We start from the raw sequence: 17,798 nt of genomic DNA on the forward strand, positions 1-17,798 counted from the left end.
ACACAGAGACACACACAGAGACACAGAGAGAGACAGAGATACAGAGACACACACAGAGACACACAGAGAGAAACAGAGACACACAGAGAGAAACAGAGACACACAGAGAGAAACAGAGACACACAGAGAGAAACAGAGACACACAGAGAGAAACAGAGACACACAGAGAGAGACAGAGACACAGAGAGACAGAGACACAGAGAGAGACAGAGACACACAGAGAGAGACAGAGACACACAGAGAGAGACAGAGACACAGAGAGAGAGAGAGAGAGAGAGACACGGGCCTATTTAGTAAGCGTCGATAAGGCTGCGTCTATAGTATTTCAGACGGAGGGAAGGCACACACGCTGCAATACACTTGCTGAAGCCTGAGCTTTTTTATGGCTTTGCAGGGTATGCAGCGGGTGCGATTGGGGGCGTGGCAATAAATATTTGGAGGCGTGGCAATAACGTTCCGGCGCGGACGTCACTTCCCTACCTCACATCCCGATCCACCGGCATTTTTTCAGATGCAGCATCTGAAGCACTGTGCAGACAAGAAGAAAAATGCACACAATGCGCACCAGAGATTAAAATATAGTAAATTATTTATTAATAAAACAAGAAATAACCGAGGGGGATCCAACCCCACCTCAGTACTTTCTTCTCGTTGCTATTGCCACACTATACGTCCTGACGCCGGAAGGGAAGTTGGTACGCGACCAAGACGAGACGCCGGATTTACAGTGGAACCACAACATACCACAGATTGCTGGAGGACCACACTGCGAGGGGCGCAGCCTATCGAGTTTCCCGGTCATCGTCCAAAGTCTGGAGCTGCGGATTGACCACCGGATTACCACGGAGCACGAGCCTGTCTCACACAATGCTTTTACCAAACGGATGTTTGTGAGTTTGCTATTTTTATCTTGTCCAGGAAATGAAATTGTTAAACCGAATTTACACATGGAGCGGGCGCTTTCTCTTCTTTTTTTTGTTTAGGTATCTATCGAGGAGGTGGTTGTTTCCCTGAAGAGAGCTGCCAGGGCTCCAGAGGACGCCCGAATTGGATCCTTTTATGAATGAGTTATAACATAGCTATTAGAGCTAGGTTTCTGGACTTTTATTGTGTTTAGGCATAGTGTTTATTATTATTTTATTACAGCTACTTTTTAGTAATTGCACTGTTATTAATTCTGACCACTAATTCTCACTGCCATTATAATCTCTCTCTAGCCACAACCAAATTGCTATATCAGCTATATTATTTATTGGTTATACCAGGGGAGCATAAACTTTTGCAGCTCGCCCCCCTGCCTTCCCTCTGCTGGTGCTCGTGCCCCCCCCCCCCCTACCTTGATGCGGCGTCACGTGACCTGCAGCGGCATTTGACGAGGGTGACGTCACATGACCCCGCGGCGTAATTTAACATACTGTGCTATATGTATGCACACACAGCTGTCTCTTACACATACAAATACTGTTTTTCCATCCCTATACACAAAAAAGGACCACAAAGTATCCACACACACTTTTAGTTGTGCTACAAACTCTCACATTTCCACACCCACCCACACCATTTATATCCACTCCCACTCCACACACACCTTTTGTAAAGCACTGTATATACTGTGGGCTCTCCATTCATTTTCATTCACACTGATACACATACACACTCTTTCATCACTTGCTTTCAGGAACCTTTTGACACCTCTAGGCATAAAACACAGCCACACCGGGGGAAGGACCAGCACAGATAACATTCCAAGAGACACTGTTTTTAAGTATACCTTTTGCTTGCTTCATTCATTGTAACATCGCCGGAAGAAGAGATCAGTGTATCTCGAAAGCTCGCACAAATAAAAGCATTTCGTTAGCCACAGAACGGTATCATCTACTGCTGCGGCCGAGTTTATTTGAGCATTTGCCCGGTCTCGGCCGCAGCAGTAACCAGGCGCGCGCCGGGATGTGCCTGGCGCGCGCCGAAGCCACGGAGGAGCGCCCTCCGATCGGGGCTTTCTCCCTCCGCTCGCCGGGTCCGCCGGGTCTCCCGGAACCCCCTGCCGCCGTCCCCCACATCGCGGGACACCAGGGCTCCCTCGGGGAGCCCTGGACGCGCGTACAGGGGGCGCAGGCTCCCGATGACGCGTGACCGCGCGTCATCGCCGAGGGAGTGCGGCTAGCATGCCGGGGCATCCCAAGGCTTGCGGAGCTAGCCGCACTCAAATAAAATGTGCCGCCTCTGTATTTATTTTTTGATTATTGAAGCTCGGCTAACACGGTACTGATACCTCTATATATATTGCGCGCTCACACACACATATAACGTTTTATCCAACTTTTTCATTTATCATTTGTAGAGAAAATGAACAATGCCGCCAGAAGTGCTATTTTTCAAAATGTAACATCTCTACTAATTAGTGTAAAATGATACTTCATATAAAGCAGGTTATGGGACCCAGTATAAAATGACCTTCATGTAGCTTATCACATCCCAGTATATGGATACCTTCTATTATCACAAGCTGCTAACATGTGACAGGGCTCAGAGTCTGAGCCCAGAATGTGACATACTGAACATTCTCATTCTAAATTTCAAAAAATATTGTGTTGATTTCTGACCTGACTGCCGTGGTTACAGCTCAACCACTCTGTTCTACTGTATGTCACCACTTTCTGCCACAACCAGCTGACGGTGGATCTGCAAGGAGTTCAACGCTCATTGGCATCACATCTGTGGCTTGGTTGACGTATCTTTTCTCCAGCTTTTTATTGTATTGTTTTTAAATAGATTATATTTATTTAGTTGAATAGATATTTATTTAGTTGAATAGATATTTATTTAGTTTAATAGATTATATTTCTAAGTTTAATAAATTATATTTCTTAGTTGAATAAGTTATATTTCTTAGTTTAATAAGTTATATTTGTTAGTTTAATAAATTATATTTCTTAGTTTAATAAGTTATATTTGTTAGTTAATAGATTATATTTGTTAGCACAGTAGATTATATTTACTAGTATTTAAGTCTCCCCCTCAGTGCCCCATTAGGACCCGTGCGCATATTTCACATCTTTTCGGAGTCGCTTATTTTTTAGACCCTCGGAGCCGAAACCTAAAGCTAAGAAAGTTCGGATCAAGAGGAGCCGCACAGCTTAAAGACAGAACATTTCCAAGGGAGATGGAGACAATTTGGGTAAGATCTGATTAAAGGACAACCTTTGAGGAAGGAAAGGGTGACGGGGGAGTCTAAGAGGGGGGTGAGAGAGCAAGGTGGTGTGTCAGATTGGGGCAGAGCAAGAGAACGCAAAAATGATGGGGATTTGCTGCAAACCCAAAAAAAAACAATAAGTAGTGATACTTTTACCGGTGCCCCTTAGTCTCAGGGAAGACCGGCATTTCGTCCAATGGATACAATATGATTGATGGGAAAGGGCACACGGATTTGAATAAAAAAAGATAATTTATTGTGCCACAGACTACAATGTTTCGGCTGCTGGCCTTTCTTTGCTGGATTTAGTGGGTTTAGCCACTTTACCTGAGAAAGACCAGCAGGCCGAAATGTTGTTGTCTATGGCAGTGCAAGAGAAAACAGGTGGGGGGGGGGGGGGTGGGTTCTCGCAAAGTCGCCGACCCATGGGTGAGTGTCTCCGGTGGAAACTAGTCCTGGACCCCGGGAAAGCTGTCTGTGGCCCATACAAGCTGAGTAACATGTAGAAAGGACACATGTATGTTCAGAATGAGTTAGCATGGTATTTTGAGAGGCACCATAGCAGGTCAGTGCAAGTCAGTGCAGAGCACTGCAAGGTCAGTCAATATGAGGAAGGGTCCGATGGAGGAGTTGGAGGGTCCCAGAATATCTCTTAAAGCAGGGGTGCGCAAATCGAGGGGCACGACATTTTCTTGGGAGGAGGGGCTCGGCGCTTACAGAGGCCCCTCGCTCTTCCCCACAGCATTTAAATTAAATGCCGGAGATCGCGCGCAAGGCCTCTGTAAGTTCCCTTTCCTTGTCTCCGGCGGCTTCTGGCGACAGCAACGTGGCGTCACATGATATAGCATTGCCATAGCAACGTGATATCACATGACGTCGTTACATCAGAACGTCGGAGACAAGGTGGGGAAGGTGGAGGGGGGAGCAGGGGGAAAAGGTTGTGCAACCCTGTCTTAAAGCATTGTCCTGCATACAGATCAGAGGCCAAGAATGGATATGGATATCCGATGTGAAGCCGGAAATAAGACAGAAAAGACCGTTTCGGGGGAAGAAGGTGAGTGATGAAATAGCCGTCACTGTGTAACTCTTCCAATTACCTGCAACTTCATGCAGAGAAATAGCAACGCTTGTTTTTAACGTGCTAAGCGCCTAATGGGGAATTCAACTGCTGAGAGGTTAAGGGAGTTACTCACCAAACTCAGCGACGTTTCTGTGTCTCTGTGATAACTCCCCCAGGACATGCCTGAAAACCAGAGGTAACTCAATGTATTTTTGATAAATAGAAACATGACCTTCTGGGGAGGGGTATATAATGGCTACTGGGCCTGGTGAGGTGGGTATAACGGGTACTGGGCCTTGGGAGGGTTGTATAACTGGGTACTGGGCCTGGGGAGGTGGGTATAACGGGTATTTGCCCTGTGGAGGGCGGTATAACGTGGTATTGGGGATGGGGTATAAGTGGCACAGGAGCTCTTGCGATACAGAGTATCACTGTCCCTGGTTACAAACACGTCATGTCTCCTGCAGATCAGGACACGCACGAAGGTGGTGCCCTTTGTGCCACCAGACGACGAGGCGGGCTACGAGGCGGACGACGAGGCATACGACAAAGCGGGCGTCAAGTGGAACAATGAGGTGGGCTACAAGGCGGCCGATGACGCAGACGTGGTGTACGATGACCAAGGAGCATACGACAGGTGTGGCCGGATCTGCTGCTTCACCTTTTTTAGGCGGAGAAGACCCCGGGAGCAGGTAGGAGAATACGAGAGGTGCGGACAGATCTGCTGCTTCACCTTTTTTAGGCGGAGAAGAAGCCAGGAGCAGGTAGCAGAGGAGCCAGGGCGTAGATACAGGGGTATTCTAGGGGCCCTGAGAAGTTGGTTTGACCGCAGGAGAGGCAGATAAGATCAGGAAGGCTGCGGGAGGGGCAGGTAGTAGAGGGAGATAGGGATATTGGGCGTGAGAGGGAGAGAGAGAACAAGGAGCAGGGCCGGAGCACGGGTTTCATGCGCCCGAGGCAAAACTTAAAATTTGTGCCCCAGTTGTATAAAAAATAATAAGATAAATAAAATAATAAAATAAACAGTGGCGTAGCTATCGGGGCTGCAGGGGGTGCGACCGCACCCCAGCGCGACACAAAATAAAAATAAAAGGGCGCCAAAATACTGGATAAAAAAAAGAATAATTTAAAAAAAAAGATAAATAAATTAGAAATAATAAGAGGAAAAAATAATAATGATTATTAATGCGCCCCTAGGACCTCTGCGCGCTAGGCGACCGCCTAATGGACGGCCGGCCCTGCGAGGTATGCGGGAGGAAAAGGGGCGAATGGGATAGATATGCAGGGGGATGGGGGAGCAGGTGAGTTATACACAGGGGCACAAGGGCCCCATCACCCGCATCTCTATATACTGAGTGTGCCCCTGTGTATAACAACGCTGATCTGTGCTGCTCCATCTGATCTCACTGCGCAGTGATCCAGGGACCATCCGATCGCCATTTAATGGGGTCAGGAAGGAATTTTTTTCCCCCATTGCACAGCAGGGGTTATGTTTCGCCTTCCTCTGGATCACAGCAACAAACTGCCCTTTGTGCATGAATTATCAGTGAGATCTTTATACACCCTGCATTGGTCTTCACCCCTTCGCTGCCGGAGGGGCCTGCAGTGCATTGCTCTGCGTGTTACTATATCGCTCCGCAATGTGCTGCAGGCCCCTCCCAGCAAAGAGATTAATTATTTAAATAAAATACTCTCTTTAATCAAACCTATGTGTAGTGTCTTTTCTGTCCGTTGTATCTATTGCTAACAGCTCAGTGATTCTTCCCCAGGACGCTGCACTAGTGTCACGCTGCCAAGCCCGGGTGTGAGGGAGATTTATAGGGTCACATATACACTTCTGCCAAAACACGAGTGCAAACAGGAAGCCCCTCTGATCTCATATCTTTTATTACACAAAACGGTATCTAAAAAGGTAAAAAGAACATACATGGGATTCTGCTACAAATATCTCTCTAATTACAAACCAATTAGCAAATCATTCAGATTAGAGTCGAGCGAAAAGAAAGGGTTAAGTATCTCAGGTACAGTATATGCAGTGTAGGCTGTGTTGGAGCATTACATGCAGGGGACAACGTTTAGGGGATATAAGTAATGCTGATCTCAGAGCTGACCGGCTGACCTGCTCTACCGGCTGACCTGCTCTACTGGCTGAACGGCTGACCTGCTCTTCTGGCTGACCGGCTGACCTGCTCTACTGGCTGACCGGCTTCTCTTCTTTCAGCTAAATGACCTGAATTGTGGCCCCTGTATCTCCCAATTAAACGTTTTATTGGCATATTCTTGTTTGACTCGTTCTATACAGACATTTTTTATATATTCATTGTGGGATTTGATAACATCTGTCAGATCTCTCAGAATATCACATTCTGTACGTTTGTGTTGAAGATTTTTCCATTCTCAATTTACTTACTGCACCGACACACTTTATTCGAGGAAATACCCAGTATGTACCTGGCAGATACCTGGAATACGCCGCTCCTCACCTCTGACAAGCTCCGTTGCGTTTGCCTTCCCAGCCTGGGTTCATGCCTGGCTGACGGGCGGCTGATCTGTTAAATGATAATGATTAGGATTTAATAGGCTGCAATGCTTCGCGTGTCTACCAGATGGCATAAATTCATGAATTGTAATGCAGTATATACTGCACCGACACACTTTATTCGAGCAAATACCCAGTATGTACCTGGCAGATACCTGGAATGTGCCACTCCTCACCTCTGACAAGCCCCGTTGCGTTTGCCTTCCCAGCCTGGGTTCATGCCTGGCTGACGGGCGGCTGATCTGTTAAATGATAATGATTAGGATTTAATAGGATGCAATGCTTCGCGTGTCTACCAGATGGCATAAATTCATGAATTGTAATGCAGTATATATATATATACTGTGCAGTATTGCAGCTAGCGGGAATAAAATGCTTCAATCCCTGCTTGGAAAATACCTCAATGCACTCGGGCAGAAAACAGTCACAAACCTCAATACACCCGGGTATACCCGAATTCGTGGTACTAGACAAGCTCGAATAAAGTGTGTCGCCAGTGTATATATATACTGTGCAGTATTGCAGCCAGCGGGAATAAAATGCTTCAATCCCTGCCTAGAAAATACCTCAATGCACTCGGGCAGAAAACAGTCACAAACCTCAATACACCCGGGTATACCCGAATTCGTGGGACTAGCCGAGCTCGAATAAAGTGTGTCGCCAGTGTAATATTAGTTTTTGGCATCAATTATTTATATCGAGTCCAAAATACCTTTATACAGAATGCTGTTCCCTTTAGCCCACAAATGCTGCTTCATTAAAGCCCATGGGTGGCACTCTATGCATTCTCAAACTTTTAGGCAACATCCCTAATTTCCAAAAGTGGGATTAAATCTGTGCATATTTAAATGGTTAATTTTCTTACTCAAACTACTAAATCCCTCCCCAAATATATCCGTTTCACATAAAAGTGTGTGCGCTTCTCCTTCCGCCTAACTGGCACGTCGTCCTTACGGGCGCCACTCCGTGTAACTCCACGCTGCCCTCCAGTGGCAAAAGAAATAAGATACATTTACTGTACTCGTCTGGCAGCTGATCCCGTATAAGGTGGGTAACTCTGTATTAGGGGTCTTGGTAGACTATATTTTATACTTATGTCGGATAGATGAGGAATTAATATTCCTAACGGGTTATTGTGAGAGGCCTTAGATCTTATCCTATATGCACGCAGCCCTCGCCTCTCTGACCTTGAACACATACTTCAATCTGATTTTTTGAGACTTGAAACTGGATTTCCTAAAACAAACTGATTTTAAACACTGACAAGACTGTAACAATGGTATTTGGGACCAGAGCTAAATTGCTAACGCTTCCAATGACAGAGCTTCAGATAAAAAACAACTCTAATACCATCCTAGCCCCTGTTACTGGTTTGAAATATCTGGGCATATAGTTCAACTCCCATTTAACATTTGGGTTGCACATTGATACCCTGACATCCAAATCCTATGCCAAACTTGGTGTACTTTATAGCAGGGGTGGGGAACCTTTTTTCTGCCAAGGGCCATTTGGATATTTATAACATCATTCGCGGGCCATACAAAATGATCAACTTAAAAATTAGCCTGCTATATTTGGTCAAACATTCAATTAACTGGAACTGCTTCTCTTTGGTGAGGCGTGTGATGTTAGCTGGTATTGATGATGTTGCAACTCGCAACTGGTTTTCCAGGTTTGGATGACTGACTGACTGACACTTGTGTGACTGACTGACTGACTGACACTTGTGTGACTGACTGGCACTTGTGTGACTGACTGACAGACTGACTGACACTTGGGTGACTGACTGACTGACACTTGGGTGACTGACTGACTGACACGAGTGACTGACTGACTGACACTTGTGTGACTGACTGACTGACACTTGTGTGACTGACTGACTGACACTTGGGTGACTGATTGACTGGCACTTGTGTGACTGACTGACACTTGTGTGACTGACTGACTGACACTTGGGTGACTGACTGACTGACTGACACTTGTGTGACTGACTGACTGACACTTGGGTGACTGACTGCCACTTGGGTGACTGACTGACACTTGTGTGACTGACTGACTGACTGACACTTGGGTGACTGACTGACTGACACTTGTGTGACTGACTGACTGACTGACACTTGTGTGACTGATTGACTGACACTTGGGTGACTGACTGACACTTGGGTGACTGACTGACACTTGTGTGACTGACTGACTGACTGACACTTGGGTGACTGACTGATTGACACTTGGGTGACTGACTGACACTTGGGTGGTGGGTGACTACTGTATGACTGATTGTGGGTTGGTGTCTGTATTCTCTCACACACACAAATCGGAGCAGGGGGGGTGGGAAATCACACACTCTCAGACCCTCTCACTCATACACACTCTCTCACTCACTTTCAGACACTCTCTAAACAAGAATGACAATCAGCTGCAAGAAGTGGCAATTTGAGATGCATGAGGGACGGTCTGACAGCTTAGATCACACTGAGTCATTTTATGGGGCACAGATCATTGGGGGGGGTGGTGTCTGCAAAAGTTAATCATACAACATGTATTGAAGTCAAGGAGACCAATGATGCTGGGATTAGGCATCAGGCCTTGTGGTGTCCCATGGCCCTCCTGCCCTTCCCCTGTCAGGGCCCTGCATAGCTCCCTCTCCTCTTACACTGCGGCACTGCGGAGCAGGTGCTCTCCTCCGCAGCTGCTGCCCGGTGTGGGGAGGAGGAGAGACGGTAGTGAGGTGTTTCTCCCTCCGCAGACTCGTTCTTCTATCCCCCAAGCCTCTTATACCCCCTCCCCCCCATCCCCCAAGCCCCACTCCTCTTATACCCTGTCCCCCCCGGAGCGCTGCTTACCTGAGCCGCTCTGGTGATACTCAGGTCCTTCATCACCTCAGGCGGCTGCTGCCACACACAGATAGTGACACACACACACAGTAACACACACAGTGACAGTGACACACACACACACACACACAGAGACAGTGAGACACACAGAGACAGTGAGACACACACACACAGACAGTGACACACACACACACACGCAGTGACACACACACAGTGACACACAGTGACACACACACAATAAGCCCACCTCTGCAAACACACTCAAAAATAAGGCCTTTCCCCCCTTGGGGTGGGTAAGGTGTCTGGGAGGGGCTATAAGGGGGCATGTGGGTTACCTGGGGCCCGTGGATGGGCTGCTGGAGCTGCATAGGTAGCCAGTGCAGATGAGACTGGCAGGGGCGGAGCCTAAAGGGAGGGACACAGGGGCGGAGCCTAAGGAGCCCGGCATTACTGGAGGAGAGAAGGGAGGGGGGCAGTGCTGAGGGAAGGGGAGGCCCGGCATTACTGGAGGAGAGAAGGGAGGGGGGCAGTGCTGAGGGAAGGGGAGGCCCGGCATTACTGGAGGAGAGAAGGGAGGGGGGCAGTGCTGAGGGAAGGGGAGGCCCGGCATTACTGGAGGAGAGAAGGGAGGGGGGCAGTGCTGAGGGAAGGGGAGGCCCGGCATTACTGGAGGAGAGAAGGGAGAGGTGCAGTGCTGAGGGAAGGGGAGGCCCGGCATTACTGGAGGAGAGAAGGGAGGGGGGCGGTGCTGAGGGAAGGGGAGGCCCGGCATTACTGGAGGAGATAAGGGAGGGGGGCGGTGCTGAGGGAAGGGGAGGCCCGGCATTACTGGAGGAGAGAAGGGAGGGGGGCAGTGCTGAGGGAAGGGGAGGCCCGGCATTACTGGAGGAGAGAAGGGAGGGGGGCGGTGCTGAGGGAAGGGGAGGCCCGGCATTACTGGAGGAGAGAAGGGAGGGGGGCGGTGCTGAGGGAAGGGGAGGCCCGGCATTACTGGAGGAGATAAGGGAGGGGGGCAGTGCTGAGGGAAGGGGAGGCCCGGCATTACTGGAGGAGAGAAGGGAGGGGGGCGGTGCTGAGGGAAGAGGAGGCCCGGCAATACTGGAGGAGAGAAGGGAGGGGGGCAGTGCTGAGGGAAGGGGAGGCCCGGCATTACTGGAGGAGAGAAGGGAGGGGGGCAGTGCTGAGGGAAGGGGAGGCCCGGCATTACTGGAGGAGAGAAGGGAGGGGGGCAGTGCTGAGGGAAGGGGAGGCCCGGCTTGCACCCTACACTTGCTCCATGTATGAATAGGTGGGCCAAAAAACAAATCTTGGCAGAGTGACAGCACGGGCAGCCAATCAGGAGAGGGGGAGTTTTTTTTGTTTAAACCATTCTTGCAGGCTTGCTTCCCGGGGGCCGGACCAAATGATTTTCGCGGGCCGGACGTTCCCCACCCCTGCTTTATAGGAACAAATACTCCCTAAGGCCCTCATGCAGTATATAGAATAAGGGGAGTAAACCCCATGATGTTCGGTGCTCTAAAAAGTGTATATGTAGATATGGGTCAAATGCTGCACCTTGGTATACTTTGAAACTTGGTGGAAAAAAGAAAGAAAGTGATCCCACTGCAATCAATATATGAAGCGTTGAATATATAATTGAAGCAACAATTATGCAGACTTATAAACCTTAGGGGGGGGGGCCGTTGTGCAGGGGTTCGTAAGGAGACAGGATGAGAAGCTTTGTTTAGAAACTCCTCTCCTGTACTCACGTATAAGCCAACCGATGCCTGCTGCCCTTAACCCGCCTGGTGTCTTCACTGCTTGCTCCGTTGAACTCCCGGCATTACTCCACGTGTGCGGCGCCTCCGAATGACGTCATCGCCGTCGCCAGCCTGGTGAGTCCGGGAAGATTACACAGGACGCATCACGAATGCCGGCTAACCCCGTGACTGCAAGGGGAGGGGGTATCGTGGCGTCTGCTCCGTAGTGCAGGGGATCCTTAGCGCGCCCCAGCCGTGAGGGTAGAATCAGCAAAATTGAAGAAAACTTCGGCGGTCACTGCAAACGAAGGAACTCAGCCATAGATGAATTAAAATCAATATTTATTCAAATCTTGGTGCTGGACATCACAGAGATTCACCTTCTCTGACGCGTTTCATTCCGTTAGGAACTTTATCAAAGTAAAGATAAAGTTCCTAACGGAATGAAACGCTTCAATTTTGCCCTCATGCAGTAAGCAGCGATAAGACACTTATCACCAGCTTATCGCCAAAAAAGCCTACAGCGATTCAGTAAGCCCAGAGAAGCTGGCGATAAGAGCAAAAATTACAGGTTTTTTTGCCAAAAAATAAATAAATAAATAAAAATTACAAATCGGCAGACGCGCGGTGATAAGCCACTTTTCGGCACTGATCGCCAGTTTTTCAAACACGCTCAATTCTATAAGCCCTGATCAGCTTATTGCGGCTGATCGCCACTTTAAAATTGCTGTTTCTTCTCCAAATTGTCCCACCACAAAAGTTGGCAAGAAGGTGGGGTGAAGCTGCGATGAAAATAAAATGCATGTGTCCCAGAGCTGATATCCATTAATATCAGCACCAGAGACCCCCGGCATGAATCCCATGCATAAAAAATGCATTTACAGGCAACTTCATTACCGCCAAGGCAATGAAGGGGTTATATACCCGTGCCAGGCTTATTGCGGGTAGCGGGGGTGGGTGAAGGTGGTATTTGGCCCTGGGTGGGTATTTAGGCCTTGCCAGGGGGTTGCGGGATGACTTAACCTCTTCTTTACCTTAGCAGATAATACCGCTAAGGTAATGAAGGGGTTAATCCCTCCCGCTACCCCCCCACCCGGTAGGCCTAAACACACTTCCTTGGGGCCAATACCCCATTCACCCACCCCCACTACCCACAATAAACAAAAATACACATAACAGCCTCACTATCCACTCCTAGGTCCCTAATAAACCATTACAATATTCATAAAACCATTATTTTTTTTACACACAGGATTAATACCGCAGTCCAGCAGGGGTCCCCGGTGGTCCAGATGGGTGTCCGCAGGTTCCACAGTTCACTCTGGGGGGTGCCCACCGGTGTCTGGGGGACTTCGGGTTGTCCCCGCTAGGCTCCGTGGGCCTCCAGGTGGTCCCCGCGGGTGTCCGTGGGCACCAATGGCATCCACGCGGTTGTCTGGGAGCTTTCAGGTGGTTCCCACAGGTGTCTAGGGGCCCTCGGGTGGTTCCCACAGGTGTCTAGGGGCCCTCGGGTGGTTCCCACGGGTGTCTGGGGGGCCCTCGGGTGGCTGGGGCCCCCACAGCTCTGGGGCCACCAGTTCTTCCCCGCAGGTGTCCTTCGTGGGTCCTCAGGTGGTCCCTGTGGGAGTCTGGGGGTCCTTGGGTTGTCCCCGTGGGTCCCCGCTGGCCTGCTGTACCAATCCTGTATTTAAAAAAACAAAAACATGGCCTACATTTACATCAATACAGCTCCCCCCACCCCACCAAACACATACAGTGCAGTAATGGGCAAAATAACTATTATCCAGACACGTGGTCATCTCTCCATCTTTACTATACAGACTTGCACAGACGATAGTTGCGAGCTGTGACTCCCAGACAGGCAGAAAGCTGCAGTGATACCCAGGGGGAGGGGGAGAGACCTCTGATTGCTTCCTCCTCTCCTGCAGCATCTCGCCCAGTGTATCATCCCATACAGGAGTCACAGCATGGGGGGGGGATCCCATCCTATATGGCAGAGGAAGGATAGCAGTGCCTGTCCTACCCCTCCTTGTCACATGGGATTAGGGCTATGTTATTGAGTGAAGGGTTGTATGTTTGTATTAGTAGGGACAAGCAAGGCCGGAGCCAGGTGGGTTTCTCCTGCCTCTGTCCTCCCTGTCTCCTGACCCTTCCTGTAGCCGGACATACAGAATATGGATAACAGAAGGGGAAATAAAACTAAGAGGAGCCGGCAGGAGAAGGCCGTGTCATATCTATTCTTATTAAATAGTATTCTTCCCGAGCTGCACTCAGACCTCTCTCCCACACACCCACAGGACAGCCCACTAAATAGACACAGCCCCGCCCCCTATGATGTCAGCAGGACCTCCTCTCTGTCTAGGCCTGCACAGAGCCAGGGGCCTGCCTCTATCACAGAGGCGGGGCTTGGTGAGGGGGAAAAACCCATGGTCACTACTGGCGCCTGCCCTTACCAGGGCTTACTCCAGTAGTAGAAGGATAGGGTGACCAGATTTACAAAAGTAAAAACCGGGACACATTATAAAAAAATTTTATAAAACAAATGATATCACCAACTGCGCCCTTTCTCCTTTGTCTCTACCCCGCTCTGTCCCCCCTTCTCTCACACACACCCCTTTCTCTCTCCCTCCCCCCATATTCCTCTATTCTCGTTCTCCCCACCCCTACATTCTCATTCCACACTTCCCTGTCTCTCGCCCCCCTCCCCCCACTCTCTCTCTACCCCCATTCTCTCTCTCTCTCTCCCGCCCCTCATTCGCTCTCTCTCCCCCCATTCTCTCTCCCTCCCCTCATTCTCTCTCTCTCCCCCCATTCTCTCTCCTCCCCTCTCTCTCACCCCTCTCTCCTCCCCTCTCTCTCTCTTCCCCCCACATTCTCTCGCTCTCTCCCCCCTCTCCTTTCTCTCTCCACTCCTCTCCCCTCCCTCTCTCCCTCTCATTCTGTGTCTCTCCTCCATTTTCTGTCTCTCTCTCTCCCCCCCATTCTCTGTGTCTCTCTCTCTACCCCATTCTCTGTGCCTTTCCCCCCCTCATTCTCTCTCTCTCTCCCCCCATTCTCTCTCCCTCCCCTCATTCTCTCTCTCTCCCCCCATTCTCTCTCTCTCCCCCCATTCTCTCTCCTCCCCTCTCTCACCCCTCTCTCCTCCCCTCTCTCTCTCTTCTCCTCTCTCTTCCCCTCTCTCTTCCCCCCACATTCTCTCGCTCTCTCCCCCCTCTCCTTTCTCTCTCCTCCCCTCTCCCTCCCTCTCTCCCTCTCATTCTCTCTCTCTCCCCCCCATTCTGTCTCTCTCCCCCCCATTCTCTGTGTCTCTCTCTCTACCCCATTCTCTGTGCCTTTCCCCCCCCCCCATTCTCTGTCTCTCTCTCCCCTCCCATTCTCTGTCTGTCTATCTCTCCCCTCCATTCTCTGTGTCTTCCCCCATTCTCTGTGTCTCCCCCCCATTCTCTCGCTTTCTCTCCCTCTCCCCCATTCTCTCCCTCCCTCTCCTCTCCCCCATTCTCTCCCTCCCTCTCCTCTCCCCCATTCTCTGTCTCTCCTCCATTTTCTGTCTCTCTCCCCCCCATTCTCTGTCTCTCTCCTCCCCCCATTCTCTGTCTGTCTCTCTCTCTCTCCCCCCATTCTCTGTCTGTCTCTCTCTCTCTCCCCCCCCATTCTCTGTCTGTCTCTCTCTCTCTCCCCCCCATTCTCTGTCTCTCTCTCTCCCCCCATTCTCTGTCTCTCTCCCCTCCCCCATTCTCTGTCTCTCTCTCTCCCCTCCATTCTGTCTCTCTCCCCCATTCTCTGTGTCTTCTCCAATTCTGTGAAACCCCCCATTCTCTCTCTCCTCCCCCATTCTCTCTCTCTCTCCTCCCCCCATGCTCTCTTCCCATTCTGTCCCCCCTCCCTTCCCCCCATTCCATCTCTCTCTCCCATTCTCTCTCCCCCCATTCTCTCTCCCCCCCCCATTCTCTCTCTCTTCCCCCCATTCTCTCTCCCCCATTTTCTCTCCCCCCCATTCTCTCTCTTCACCCCCTCTCCCCCCCATTCTCAGCTCTCTCTCCCCCCCCCATTCTCGTCTCTCTCTCCCCCCCCATTCTCGGCTCTCTGTCCCCCCATTCTCTCTCTCTCCTCCCCCATTCTCTCTTTCTACCCTCCATGCTCTCCCCCCCCATTCTGTCTCTCTCCCTCCACCCCCTATTCTTGTCTCTCTCTCCCCTCCATTCTCTGTCTGTCTCTCTCTCCCCCATTCTTTGTCTCTCTCTCCCTATTCTCTGTCTCTCTCTCTCCCCTCCTTTCTCTGTCTCTCCTCCATTCTCTGTTCTCTGTCTCTCTCCCCCCATTCTTTGTGTCTCTCTCTCCCCCCCCCCACTCTGTGCCCCTCTTCCCATGCTGTGTCCCTCTCCCGATGCTGTGCTTCTCTCCCCACACTGTCTCTCCCCATCCTGTGCCTGTGCCTCTCTCTGTCTCTCTCCATGCTGTGCTTGTGCCACTCTCTCTGTCTCTCTCTCTCTCTGCCTCTCCCCATGCTGTGCCTCTCTCTCCCCCCGCCCCCCCCCCCCATTGTGTGAGTGTGTTTGTGTCCCCCATTCTGGACCATACCTGCATGGGTGGGGGAAGCCATATTGAGCCCTGGCAGCAGACACCGGAAGTTCTCACTGACACTTCCGGGTCTCACTGCTAGGCTCCGCAGTTTAGTCCCGGCCCCTGCTCTCCTCCATGCTTTGTCTGCTCTCTGCTGCCCCCCCTGCTCTGATGGTCAAAAGCGGAACAACCACAAAAACCGGAACATTTTACAGCATGCAGGGCAGCCGGGCAGAGACTAAAAAACCGGGACAGAGGTTAAAAAAACGGGACAGGGGTTAAAAAAACGGGACTGTCCCAGCTAAACCGGGACACCTGGTCACCCTATAGAAGGATAAGTAGCCCGTTCTGCTTACAGGGGGCTACATACAAATAACAGATCATGGGAATAAGTGCTTCAGACAAAAAGTTACATTTCGGAAGAGTCCCTGCTCCGAAGAGCTTACAATCTAATTGTTAGGAAGAATGTACAGAGACAGTAGGAGGGCGTTCTGGTAAGTGCGTCTGCAGGGGGCCGAGCTTCATGTATCGTGTGTATAGTATTAGCCACGGGGCTACTCATATGCTTCTTTAAGCCGGTGCGCCTTAAGGTGGCTCTTAAAGGTCATCCCAGAGTGTGGGGCAGTCAGTGAGAAAGGGTTAAGGCGGGAGAGGGCTTTACATACAAAGGGGGTACAACGCAAGAGTCAGGATGGTGCATAGGAAGAAAATAGGGCTGAGATGTGAGGAGGGGCAGAGGAGTGTAAAGCTTTAAAAGTGAGGAGGGGAATTGAGTGTGAGATGCGGGATGTGACAGGAAGCCAGGAGAGGGGTTTCAGGAGGGGAGACGCTGAGACAGATTTAAGAAAGAGTGCAGGGGCGCGGTTTGGAGCCTGACAGGGATAGTCGGGTTTGTCTGAAGCTCCCTAAGATATACATTTGACTGAGTAATACCAGCCCAAATTCGGACAAAATAATAAATAATTATTTGCTCGGGCCTCCTCCCACCGGGTGATCCCACCCCGTGTCCAGTGACCCCACACAATGTCCCTTTAAATGATATGGATGTGTGTGTGACTGCGCAGCCACTAGTCCCGTGTGAGTACTCTGTTGGTGCACTTGTTGTTACTGGTTACCTGCCGAGCGCTCCAGTGCTCGGGCCTGCAATGGCTTCACAAAGGATCAGACGAGCTCCCACATGACATCCAGGATCCACCCGCGTGGTGATCCGTCAGGGGCGATCCCACCCTGAAGATAGTCCAGCTCTCTTTAATGGCGGAGACTTGAACCCAAGTCTCTCCGCAGGAAACGCAGCGTCCGCTGTGTCCCCAACTATCAAACAGCTAATGGGGCAGGGTCCCTAACCTAGGGCCTGTCCCTATAGCACTCAGCTACTGGTGACTCAGGGCTATCTGGGGCCTGGGGGGATGCTGGCCTAGTCCTCCTTCCCTTAGCTGCTCCGGTCACCAACTGTCACCAACTGCCAGCCCGCGAAATGTATCAATCTCCCTGCAGGGACATGCTGCCGCCCTATTGGCTCCTTTGGGTCCTGTGACTCTGTCCCTGTGCACCCTGGGGGCTGACTGCCCTGTGAGTACCCGAAGGGGCTCTGAGCCCTGACAGGGGACCTGGCTACACTTGCGATCGCGGGCTATTCGTGCCCCCCTGCCGGACCACCCTTGGGTTGGGTCTGGGGACGAGGAGGCAAACACCACGGGAGCAGAATAAAAGTGAGTGTCGAAAAAGGCAGTGACATTGCGGGACCACCGAGCTCCCAGTACCTCCTAACACACGCGGCCGATCCTACAAAATGGCCGCTGGGCACCAATAAAGAAGATAAGAGCTAGCGGCTATAGGCGGAGCGGTCTACGGCTATCTGCGCCACCGGGGCTTT

The 17,798-nt window shown here is 50.7% G+C and overlaps 2 long non-coding RNA genes across 5 annotated transcripts in view; one reads left to right on the top strand and one right to left on the bottom strand.

Moving 5' to 3' along the window:
- LOC142477764 (uncharacterized) overlaps positions 1-17,780 on the bottom strand; it is a 30,141-nt gene extending 12,361 nt beyond the window's left edge. Inside the window, exons 1-4 of one of the 4 annotated variants that reach the window (XR_012792680.1) lie at positions 17,041-17,757; positions 11,375-13,046; positions 634-818; positions 481-528 (exon numbers count right to left, since the gene is read on the bottom strand). This is a non-coding gene — a long non-coding RNA (uncharacterized LOC142477764). Of the gene's footprint in view, positions 1-480; positions 529-578; positions 819-11,238; positions 13,047-17,040 lie in introns of those variants that run through there. The other 3 variants (XR_012792681.1, XR_012792679.1, XR_012792678.1) reach the window with 3 other exon arrangements.
- LOC142477765 (uncharacterized) lies at positions 501-4,247 on the top strand. The gene is made up of 3 exons (XR_012792682.1): positions 501-890; positions 984-3,178; positions 4,170-4,247. It is a non-coding gene; the product is annotated as an uncharacterized LOC142477765 (long non-coding RNA).
- Positions 17,781-17,798: the final 18 nt, after the last annotated feature.

Source organism: Ascaphus truei, unplaced genomic scaffold (assembly GCF_040206685.1).
Source record: "Ascaphus truei isolate aAscTru1 unplaced genomic scaffold, aAscTru1.hap1 HAP1_SCAFFOLD_2299, whole genome shotgun sequence".
Taxonomy (NCBI): domain Eukaryota; kingdom Metazoa; phylum Chordata; class Amphibia; order Anura; family Ascaphidae; genus Ascaphus; species Ascaphus truei.